Raw genomic sequence first — 12,441 nt, 5'->3', positions numbered from 1 at the left:
AAAAAAAAAAAAAAAAAAAAAAAAAAAAAAAAAAATCAGATTTTAGAGAGTGAAGGGCAAAGAGAAAGGAGGAGCTAATGTTTATCAACACCAGCTATGTGCCAAACACATGCTAGTATCTTTACTCATATTTACCTACGTCCTGAGAGGGAGCTATTCTCTGCTGTCCAAGTAAGGACATTAAGTGAGACTGCCACAGTTTAAATAACAAACCCATGTTCACACAGCTAGCAAGTTGCAGAGAACCAGTGGCTCCAATAGGCCTTTGAGATTTAGAGTCTAAACTCCTTTCAACATTCCTGGCTCTGCTGCTTGTTTGCTAAGTTCCCTTGGATGAGTTACTTAACCCGGGGAGCCTTTACTTCTTCATCTATAAAAGAAGGTATGTAGGATGCTTGGGATGGTTTTACCCAGAGGGAACAGAGTCCTTAGCTACCAATAATCACACTAAAGACTGTAAATATTAAAGTTGTCAACATCCTCATTATTGCAGCATGCTGCCTCTTTTAAACAAACAAACAAATAAGTAAATAAAATATTAGAGTAATGCTAAGGCAGAGGAGGAGAGGAGAGGGGGAAGAATACAATGCCATTCTCTCCCTGAATCGTATGCTGACATGTGTTTTGACCCCGTGGTCATGAAGGTGACACTTCAGGACTCCACCATGTGCTTCTGGGACCACAGTCAAGACGAATGCGGGCAACATTCATAAATAAAATCCCACTTTTCTCCTTTTGTCCTTCCTCCAGTTACACCATCTCCTCCTCACTTCTTACTCTGGCCCCTTGTCTATTTGTATAAAGCCTCCTTATCCTCCCTTATCTCTGGATGCATCCTCATCTTGAGAGGTGGGCTGTAGAGTCAGGGAAGAGGTGGTCATGATGTTGGTCAGATTCACGTGGGTGAGGAGAGCCCTCTACTCAGAGAGAATGTAAAGAAGTGGATAGGTTGTACACTATCCAGAATTACCTCAATTTAGCTTCCTAAACTGCCAGTGTTGAGTAGAACTCTGAATTATTTCCTAAAAGCTAAACCGGATTGAATAGGAGCACGCTTAGAAATCATCTAGTATTCTTGGTCCATTTCACACATGAGGAAACTGAGGCACAAGGCAAGGGGTTGGAGGCAAAGGCTGTTCTGGCTGTCAATCTGTCTTTGATACACTCTAGCCCGCCAGCCCTATCTCATCTTCTGCTTGGAAATGTATCAGAGTGGCCTCAAGTATTTTGACTTGCCACTTTTGCTCTGTCAACCTTACCCCCCAGGTTCCTGACTTGGGGGCTTCAAAAGATGCTCATCAATCTTACTTTCTTTATCCACTTCAAAACCATCTAACTTTCCCCTCAATGGATTGCTCTCTTTTCCAATCTTGAAATTAAACCCTGGAACATTCTCCAGTAAGAACTCTACAGAGGGAAGTCAACCAACAAATATGTTCCAGACTTATAAAACTAATATCTTTGCATATATTTTAGGGCCCTGTGTGTGTGTGTGTGTGTGTGTGTGTGTGTGTGTATTCCACAACATACTTTTTATTGGCAACCGACTTGCTTTTGAACACTGGACAAGTGAGTCCACGTTTCTTGTCTCAGACTTTAAGCCCTTAAGGATGAGAGGGTTTGGCTAGATTGCTCTAAGCTTTCATCTTACCCTGGAAGTCCAGTGTACTTCTCAGTTGGTTGTTGTATTTGAGAATGCTCTCTTTTCTAACTGACCACCTTGGATTATCAAATGTACAAACCAAGTCGACTACCGAAAGGAGGTATAACCAGGTAGTAGAGGTGCATTTTAGGGAGCTCCAACCTAAGTTTTGCAGAATTGTGATAATTCTTTTCTTTCTTTCTTTCTTTTTAAATAAGTTTTGAAGACCCAGGATTAAATGTCCTGGTAAAAATAGATAGATAGATAGATAGATAGATAGATAGATAGATAGATAGATAGATTAGATAGAGCAAGCTAATTTGTTTTGTTTCCCATTTGGAAATGTTTGTGTTTTTGTTTGTGGTATTCCTTCTCCCACCCATTTTTGGAGATCAAAAGGTCCCCTTTTGGACCAAGGGAAAAAATCAGGTTTTAGAAATTGCCACACTTTCCCCACCCTCCCTCAGAACAGACGGCAGCTTCGGCTCCTTGGATCCTGGCAATTGCATTCCCCCTTTGTCCCTGAGGTTGTCCATGGGAGGACGTAGGCCATTGTCCGAGGCTTCAACCTTTGTTGGATTCTTGAGAAAGGGCTGCTGAGGCAGATGTGAGGCCTGCTTTTAAGTTTTCCCGCCTCAAGAAGTCTATTGAGAAGTTTTGTGTGGTTACTTGTGGGGGTCAGGCTTCTGATCTGACCCCTCACATCTCCGGGTAATTAGAGCATGCAGAACAGCACCTCCTCTCTGGCTAATTGGCTCTCTCAATGAACCTTTCGGAGCGGAAGTTTGTCTATGACTCACTTGCCCTCTGCAGCAAGCTTCAGGCCCCAAGACATTCATTTGTCTGTGTGATGGGCTGGCGACTTAGGAAGTGATTAGAAGTGGGGTCAAACAGGCTCCTGATGGCCCCATTAGGAATGGGGCCCATTAACTCTTTGAGAGCTCTCTACCACCCTGGTGGGAAATTGATTGCAACTGAAGACACTTTCTCAGGCTTGGTGATGCTACACATGTTTATAACTCATTCCAAGAAAGTATGGTTAGCTCCTGGAATCTACCTGGAAATCAAGTGGCATGGTATAAAAACAGTGACATATAACTTGATGTTAATAAACACCTTAGAAAAAGACAGGAAGCAGCCAAGAAAGGGAGCTGAAGTAGAAACTAGTTATGTTAATAAATCGTGCTGCACTGGTAGCAGACATTGGGGTATAGGAGGCAATAAGGATTCTGTCCTACAACTATCATTATGGTCATCAGCTCTATGGAGATTTGTGCAGTTTGATTCAAGGAAGCAAGTGTGAGTCTCCTAAAATATCCTAGACACAAGACCTCCCTGTACACAATCCTTATAGACTGCCCTCAAGCCAGGTCACTCCATCTGGTAATGGCCACATTACATTTCCTGCTGGAAAGAGTAAGAAGGATTCTTAGCAGGCTCCACTGCAGACAAATTAGGCCCTGGTTTTGTAGGTCATCTCTTGTTTTTCATGAATGATTTACGTCTTACTTTCTTGGCTGATGCCCAGTTCATTCACAGACTGTAACTTGAATCTTCCCTGACAGGTTGTGACTTTTAGGAGTTCTTAAGTGGTGACTTATGTGAGCAAGAAATGTTAACTGTTAAAAATAAAGACAAACACCAGGCTGTTAAGGCTGGTTACTTCAAGGGTGCTGAGGAAGAAAGGAGGAGCGAGGGGGTGGGAAAAGCGTATTTTTTCTTTGTACGGCTTTGATTATACACTTCTTACAATGATGCAGTAATTTTTACTTTTAACAATGTTAAAAAAACTTTAAAATGTCTTTGTGTATTTTCATAAAGAGAATATACAAGTTGGCTTTTATTAATCTTAGCTCTTTTACTCAATGCATCTTGTGTCACATGGATTATTAAGCATGATATTTTGCTAATGACAGAAACATATTGAAGAGTTCATATAGGTCAACCAATGTATTTACATATTGAATCTCAGTTCTACCTCTTAGTTGCTGGATAGTTTGGGGCAGGTAATTTGTCCAATTTCATCAAAGATCCAAGATCTTCATCTACTAAAGGGAGTTATTTAGTAAACGTCTTAGGGAGTTGCCATGTGGATTAAAAAAAGACAGTGCACATACAGTGTCCAGCAGGGCACAGAATGCTATGGAATGGCTTTGTCAATGGAGCTAATGTTGGTGTTATCATTATAGTTGAGAGGACCGTGGTCCAGGGGAGTTAAGTCAAGATAACCCAAGAAGAGAGAGAGTATACACTTCAGACCCTCTGATTCCAAGCTTGCTTCCCTCTGAGGACCCCAGGTGGGTCCTTCTGGATCTTTACTGTTATCTCAGTAGTTAAACAGAGCATGTTTGCTTTATTATCTCCACTTTATACAAGAAGAAATAAAAGAAAACTTTTAATCCTGGCTCAAATAGTCCAGAACTCTCTTCACAGCCTAACCAGTGCTACGTTTTCTCAGGAATCCTCCTGAGATTCAGGAGGTACCACAGATGATTTCCCCATCAGAGAGGGGGCAAATATTCATGTGATTTTTCTCACTGTGGGCTTTTAACAAACTGAACCCACTAGAGGAGATGGTTTGAGCCCTTTCTCCTGCATTGTGAGCTCTTTGGCAACGTACATTAGTCATCTATTTACAGTGCCTATCACTTGTCTTAACCTTTGAATGGGCAATAATCAACATTTAAAATGAGTAAATCCGTGATTATAGCATAGAGAATTTTCCCACCTAGATCTTAAACATTAATGGTGAGACAATCATCTTCATTCTTATATCCCAAGCAATGTGTGCTGTGCCTGGGGCATAGCAGAGACTCAATAAATGCTTGTTGAATGAATAATAGCTACTATTCAAAAGTCTAAAAAAAAAAACAATGAAGGCATCAAGGAACCACCACTTCATTTGCTGCTTGCAAGGCATGTCCTTGGGTAATCACCCAGAACGAAAGATAAGGCCAGACTTTGAATCTTTCTGGACCAAAAGAAAGACAAGGAGGGAGGCGTGGAGGCCATAGGGAGAGGAGGAAGAGGAGAAGAAAGAAGTCAGGTCAGTGCCCCTAAATCCTGCCTTATGGAAAGTGCACACAAGGGGCTGTCATGCAAATGAGACTTGGAATGTGAACGGGACAAGACGAAGGGCCAGAACTTTCTGAATTAACAGTGGAGGTGCTTGTAACACACTCAGTGGGGTACGTGACAAAGGCTTCTATTTTCAGGGCTTACTATGAACTCATGCCAACTTTACACAGATGCATGTCAGCTTCCTGCCGTCATTTTCTCTCTCTACACACACACACACACACACACACACACACACACACACACGCACACACACGCACACACAACACACACACGCACACACACGCGCACACACACACATGCACACACACACATACATTTTTATCTTCCTATATATATACTTTGAAGGCAGCAGTATCTGCTGGAAACTTTTCTTAAGTTTCACATTCAGGTTCATTTTCTCAGGTTCAGAGAAAAGACCAGGACTGGAAGCAGTTATGTTTCTCCCTGGCTACTTAGGACTGTGCTGTCTAGGAGCACTGAGATGCAAGATGCTCTGCTAGAAAGCTTATGGGCCCAGGGTCAGAAGACCAGGTTTCCAGGCCTTTGAGTTCTGCCACGACTTATCTGTAGACTTAGACCTATTCTTTCTTTTTCTCTTACAGCCTCAGTTTTGCTCTTGTGAAAGGAAGAATTCAGAACAAAAAATCTTTAAGGTTTCTTCAGTTTTGAAATTTTCTATTTTGTCCTTTTTCCATGACTACTTAGGCGCAGGCCTTGGAAGGATGGCACCCCATGGGCTGGTAGCTACTTTCATTGAGTGTGTTGTCTGACTTCATCCTAAGGGCTTTATGTGCAGTATCTCACTGAATCCTCATAGCAACCTGAAAGAGGCCATTCCTCTTCCGTTTGGTAGGTAAGGGCTGGGAGCTCAGGGAAATGAAGTTGGATCGTGCTCTTTTATTGTAACTCTTGAGATGGCCCCTTTTATAGGAATGCCTTCATTAGGTATTCACAGCGTGAAATCTACACAGATATCAGATGACTGCATTTCTTCCTTTCAAGTTCTCTACTGCATGGGGCACCCAGCTACACAAATAATGGTAATGTAAAGGCAATGCCCAGTGAGTCATTTGTTGACGTCCTCTCCTCCAAGAAACTGTCTAGTGAGAAGTCCATACATAGGCTGAGAAGTGGGAGACATAGAGTTTACTCTTCCTCTTCGTAAGCTCACTGTTCATCCTTGAGAAAAACATTTCCTTTTCTTGGATTCAGTTGCCCCAACTGTAAATGAGGGGGCAAATATGGCACTGATCTGCGTCATTAGGGGCATTGGATAACAGCATACAAAGGCTCTGGTGCTTAGTTTAAATCCTAAGTCCTTCCTTTCTGATGTATGCCCTTTGCCAACTTACTTAACCTCACTCAAATTCAGTTATTCTAGCTATAAAATGGGAACAATATGATTGAGTTCCCTGCAGGATTTGTGTGAGTATTGAGTGAGCTAATGCATGTGAAATGATTAGCATGATGCCTAGCAGCTGGTGAGGTACTAAAGAACTATTATTAGCCACCTCTGGATGAAAGTACTTGTGAGTTGCATGTTGTAGACCAGTTGGTTTCTAAGAACTCCCCGATATCTTTTAAGAATGGACTCTGTGTACAGATTTTGAACCCTGGGCCATGAGTATAGTCATAAATTGGGGAAGGGCATTCTAGGAGGAGGGCTCAGCACATACACAGGGTGGAAGCAAGAGAGCAAGTTACGTTGAGAAATAAAATAATTCCATACTGTTGGGGTACTGGGCATGTGTCTACGGAGTGGGGCGGGCCTCAGCGAGAAGAAAGACTGGGAACACAGGCAGGGGGCAATCCGCAGAGCCTTAGACCTCAGGTTACAGAAACAGGGCTGTATCCTGAAGGCGGTGGGGACCAGAGCGTCAGATCCGGTTTGCACGGTGAAGTGAAGAACAGCGGTGACGTACATATTTCTACGGAGCACACGCTCAGCTGATGAGCTGCTCTTATGTAGACTGTATGTTGATTTGGAAATGACTTGGGAGGCTGGGCTTGAATGAGTGATGAGGTATCCTGGGGGCTCTCCCAAAACCACTTCTTGGCTCTGTCACTGGTGGGATTCAGAGAAAAGAGAGAGAAACTGGACACTGGGAGGTCTGCAAAGAGGCTCTGCAGAGGGATGCTGTGAGCTGGACTCGGGCAGTGGCCCTGGGCACGGGAAGCGGCAAGTCCCAACCCACTTGGAGGCTGGAAGGGCAGCTGTCTCTAGCCTTGCCGCCAGTCTGGCCTTCATGCTGTGGTGTAGAAACCTGACCGCCGAGACACTGATCCACCCCAGGGCTGCTCTGTGGACCTGAGGGCCAGCACCCGTGCCGGATGGGGAGCTCAGCTCCTGGGCCCCTAGGGACCATCGCTTGCAGGAGGAGAACAGACGTGCCAGGTAGGAGTTTCTCAACGCTCGTCTTCCCCCACCCCTCGATTTCGGGAATGCATAGAGAACCTCTGTGGTTTGGATGTGAGACTTGAAGCTCAGGAGCCAAATGAAGTCAGGCTGTCCGTCTGTTCTAAATTTAACTCCTTAACCACGTTTGGGCAGAGTACCTTGTCTGAGGTTGTTTTCTACCCAAAATGTATAATGTCAGGGTGTGCCAGGGAGGGATGAGGGCGATGACGGCAAAGAGCCTAGGAGAAGAAAATACAAGCAGCTCCTGTAGCCAATCTGATTAGCGCATAAACTCCTAACTCCCCTCCGCCCGAAACCTCACTTGGTCAACAGTGACTAACTGCAGGCAAGCTGCTTTCTTCAAACAGAATTTAACAAAATGACCATTTGAGTCTCTGTGCAAAAGTATGATTCAGTACTCTTTTCCTTTAACTTCTTTTAGGGGCATACCATTTGGAAAATATTAATAATTGCTATTTTAAGCATTCTCCATGTACAAAACACTGGGCAAGGCATTCCCTATTTGTTATCTCATTTACTCCTCAGGGAAACTCTATGGATTAAGTACTATTATTAGCTTCCTTCTAAAGATTAGGGAAAATTAATCATTCAGTGATTAAATAACTTGCCCAAGTCCTCACAGTAAGTGAGGAGTCCTAGCCAGTAGAAGGATCTAGACTTGAATTCAATATTACCTCAAATTGAACAGTACTGCGTAGATCCCTAAGTTCAGTGAAGTACCTCTGTGGACCACCTGAGCCAGCCTGCTACTTGTGCAGAGGTAAAATAGCATCATCCCATTATAAAGATGGGGAAAAGGAGGACCAGAAAAGGTTAGTGACGTGCCCTAAATCACGCAGAGCAGAAGAGAACAGAGGAGAAAGTACTGGAACCAGGACCCTTGTCTTCAAGAAAATGATGCAGAATAAACAGCCAGTTTGCTGTCAGATATCTTAAAAACAAACAAACAAACAAAAAACCTTTTTATTTTGAACTACTTTTAAACTTACTAAACAATGGCAAAAATAGATCACAGAGTTTCCATATATCCTTTTTTTTTTAACATCTTTATTGGAGCATAATTGCTTTACAATGGTGTGTTAGTTTCTGCTTTGTAACAAAGTGAATCAGCTATACATATATCCCCATATCTCCTCCCTCTTGCGTCTCCCTCCCACCTTCCCTATCCCACGCCTCTAGGTGGTCACAAAGCACCGAGCTGATCTCCCTGTGCTATGCGGCTGCTTCCCACTAGCTATTTGTTTTACATTTGGTAGTATATATATGTCCATGCCACTCTCTCACTTCGTCCCAGCTTACCCTTCCCCCTCCTCGTGTCCTCAAGTCTTCGTCTTTATTCCACATATCCTTTACTCAAATTCCCCCGAGAGTAACATCTTATATAATTAGAGTGCAACAATCAGAACCAGAAAATGAACATAGGTACAACACCATTCACTAAAGGCTTTACTGAAGTTTTACCAGTTTGTCCACTTATGTGTTTTCTGTTCCAGAATCCTATCAGGAGCCCATGTTACATTTAGTTGTTACTTCTTCTTAGTTTCCTACAGTCTATAACAGTTCTTTAGTCTTTTTCACGACTTTGACACCTTTGGAGGGTATCGGTCAGTCATTTCATGACCGATGAACCTAGGGACTGTCCCTCGGTTTGTGTTTGCCTTGAGTTTTCACACGACTGGACCGAGGCTCTGCATCTGGGGCAAGAATATCACAGAAGTGATGCTGTTGCTTCCTTAGTGCACCATATCAGCCGGCTTATGATATCTACGTGCCTTATTACTGGTGAAGTAACCTTGATCACTGGGAAAAGGTGGTTTCTGCTGGGCTGCTCCACTATAAAGTTGTTATCCTTCCCATCCCTGCCCGTGTAGTGAGCAAATATCTCAGAGGACGTACTTTGAGACTATATCTCTCCTCTTTCTCCTCAAACTTTCACTCACTGGTTAGCATCCATTAGTAAAACTTGTATGCAACAAGTGCTATGCTGCTTGCTCACTACTGACTTTCAATCTCCCTTTCCTTCTACTGACATTAATGTGAAGTCTGTTGTAAGGGAGGACTGTCCATTCACTCCTGTCTATCTATTTAATCAAATATTTTTATATCTTCATAAACTCATGGATATGTATTTTAGCCTATGGATTATAATCCAATACTATCGTTTTCTATTTTTTTGCTCAAATTGTTCGGCTTTGGCCACTTGGAGCTCCTGTAGGTTTGCTGCCAGATCTCTTGCATCACAGTGTTCCTCAACTTTCTTTTCTTTAATTGCAGCAGATGCCTAAAATAGAAATAGCCACGATTTCTTTGGTTCTCTTTTTCTCTTATTTCCTACACCCTCTTCCAACTTCATCCCTTGTTTCCAAAGTCTGTTAGTTTCAGCTCCAAAATGTCTCTCAAATCTCCCCTCAGGGTCTCTTCCCAGTTTGGAATGCATTACTTTTCATTTTAACCATGATGACATTTTGGTCTTTGTCTTTCCAGTCGCCACCCCCCCACCAATGAACCGGTTTTCCGCACTGCAGCTTAAATAATGTTCTGAAAATGTGAAGATCAGATTACCCGCCTACAAAGGCTCCTGCTTGCTCTCAAACAGAGAACTGGTGTTTTTTAGCCTGTTTGTAAGACCATCCATGATTTGGCCACAATCAACTTCTTCAGTTCCATCTACTGCTTCTCCATCTGTTTTGTGCTCCCATCCCCTGAGTTCCTCACCTTTCCTAAAATGTGCTACAGCATTTCATCTTTTTGTGTTTTTGCATATCCTGTTGCTTTTGCTTAGAATGTCCTTAATCTGGAAGATATGTTAACACCCCAACTCAGAGCTGGTTGAAATCTGTGGAACCTATGAGGGAGTGCCTCCTTTAGTAGCTACCCATTGATTCAAAGGATCCTCAATTATTTTCACAACTCTTTGCAGACCTACTTTACATTTTTTTTTCCTGGAATAGAGAGAAGGAGGTCTTATGGAATAGCCTTAATTATTCTATTTGAGTTGCAATCTTGTGGCAGAGCCAGCAGAATTGTGAACTGTGATGCAGGTTAAATCCATCTTTGTTGAGTTTTTCTCTCCTTTTAGAGGATAACACCATCACCACTCTCATTGTTACCTCATCATCACCACCATTGCCTAGCCACTACTACCACACAAAGTTTAACACTACCACAATCACCATCACCACCACCAATAACTTTGCACTACCATTATGACTGCTACCACCAGTACCATCAAACCAACACCAGGACTAGGCAACCATCACCTCACCACCACCATCATCATCAGTACTGGTACCCACCACACTACTAAACCACCAAGAACTAACTTTTATTGAGTGTCAAAAGGGTCCTAAGCATCTCACATATGTTAGTTCATTTATCACTCTTTATATATACCTTTGTGCTGAGACATGAAGAAACTAAGCAATTGTTTAAGATTACTCAACTGGTAAATGCTGGAAAACATAGAAATATTGAATATAAGTACTGAGTGAATTTAGATGTCTGGAAATTGGAAAAAAATTCCTCAGTGGAAAAAAACTGAGGACAAGAGAGGTAGGAAATGGCCCATATCTTGCTTTGACTCTTAAACCAGGACTATGTTCACTGTGCTATACAGACCCACTTTCCCTTCTGTTATTATCTGATATTATCTTTGGATTTTTCCCATTGTATAATTTTTTTAAAGCATCTCATACATGCATGCATTGGACCAAATAACAGACCAAAAGAAAATGAATACAGAACCCCAGAAAAAGACTTAAAAGGTATAAGAGTAATTTTTCTTCTTCCCCAAATCCCAAAACTAAACTTGACAATAAATAATTTTCTTATTCACTTGAATTCACCCCATTAACACTGCATGAATCTAATGTACTACCTCAGAATGAACACGGTGGCACCACTTAGTGCCCCCAGATCACAGCTTGGCAGCCCAAAGAGAATCCTGAGTCCATGACGAGGGAGAAGAGGTGACGTCTTCCAATGTGATTTACACAGATGGAGAGGCAATGAAGCAGAGGAATAAAGGATGTCAGTGCCAGAGGGCAGGGATGGATTTGGAGAGCCCTTTTTAATCTCAGTGGTAGGAAAAGGCTTGGCCTTGAGTGACATGGATTAGTTGCGTATTTGAGGGATGAAATGGTGTGTAGTTTCTGAATGGTTTTCTTCCTCAGGTGAGGCACAGCCAGGTCTACGGGAGGAAGGAGCAAAGCTGCCACAAGTTGAAAAGAGTTTAGAACTGGGGCTTCCAGGAATTGGCTTGGACACAGAGCCTCTGGCTAGGTCTCAGAGATATTCTGCTGGGCAGGTTAGGAAATGCTGTCAACATCCTACTCCTCCTCCTTTTGTAAATTCTGGGCTATGCAAGGCACCATCTGCACTCAGCCTTTTTGTTTGTTTGTTTGTTTGTTTGTTTGCGGTACGCGGGCCTCTCACTGTTGTGGCCTCTCCTGTTGTGGAGCACAGGCTCCGGACGCGCAGGCTCAGCGGCCATGGCTCACGGGCCTAGCTGCTCCGTGGCATGTGGGATCTTCCCGGACCGGGGCACGAACCCGTGTCCCCTGCATCGGCCGGCGGACTCTCAACCACTGCGCCACCAGGGAAGCCCTGCACTCAGCCTTTCTAATGTGCTCATTCCTCTGGACACTTAAGTCCCAGTTGAGGCAAAGTCATGACTTTATTGCCAACTCTAGATTCTCTGTGGACACCTGGTCTACCCTGTAGTGATCCCTCATTTCTATATCCCGATTAGAGTATTCATGGATGTAGGAGGTAGTAGAAAGAGCACCAAACGGAGAGACAGAAGGCTAGAACTTGGTTCTAGAATGTACATGGAATGAAGGAAACAAGCATCTACACACAAGGCCTCAGATTGACTTTTAATCTTATTAAATGTTGCAGTTATTAATAGTTGGATCAGCTGTGCTTATTGCTTTCTGGCCCATGTTTCTCCACCTAACTTCAACATATTTTTCAGGAAACTTTACTAGTTCCTCATCGTGCCAGAACCCAGCAAAACTCTGCCTCAGTATTTTGGCCTTGGTCACATTTTGTATTGCACATTGAATTTGTCATTCAGAGTCAATAAATATTTTTGTGACTCTACTATGCACACATATATATATGTATATATACACATACAGAGAGAGAGGGAGGGAGAGAGGAGGAGGAAGAAGAAGAAGAAGAAGAAGGAGGAGGAGGAGGAGGAGGAGGGGGAGGAGGAGAAGAAGGAGAAGAAGGAGGAGGAGGAAGAAAAGGGAGTGGGAAGGGGAGGGGGAGGAGGAGGGGAGGGGGAAGGGGA

The sequence above is a fragment of the Physeter macrocephalus genome, chromosome 9 (assembly GCF_002837175.3).
Source record: "Physeter macrocephalus isolate SW-GA chromosome 9, ASM283717v5, whole genome shotgun sequence".
NCBI lineage: Eukaryota > Metazoa > Chordata > Mammalia > Artiodactyla > Physeteridae > Physeter > Physeter macrocephalus.
This window is presented reverse-complemented; position numbering follows the sequence as displayed.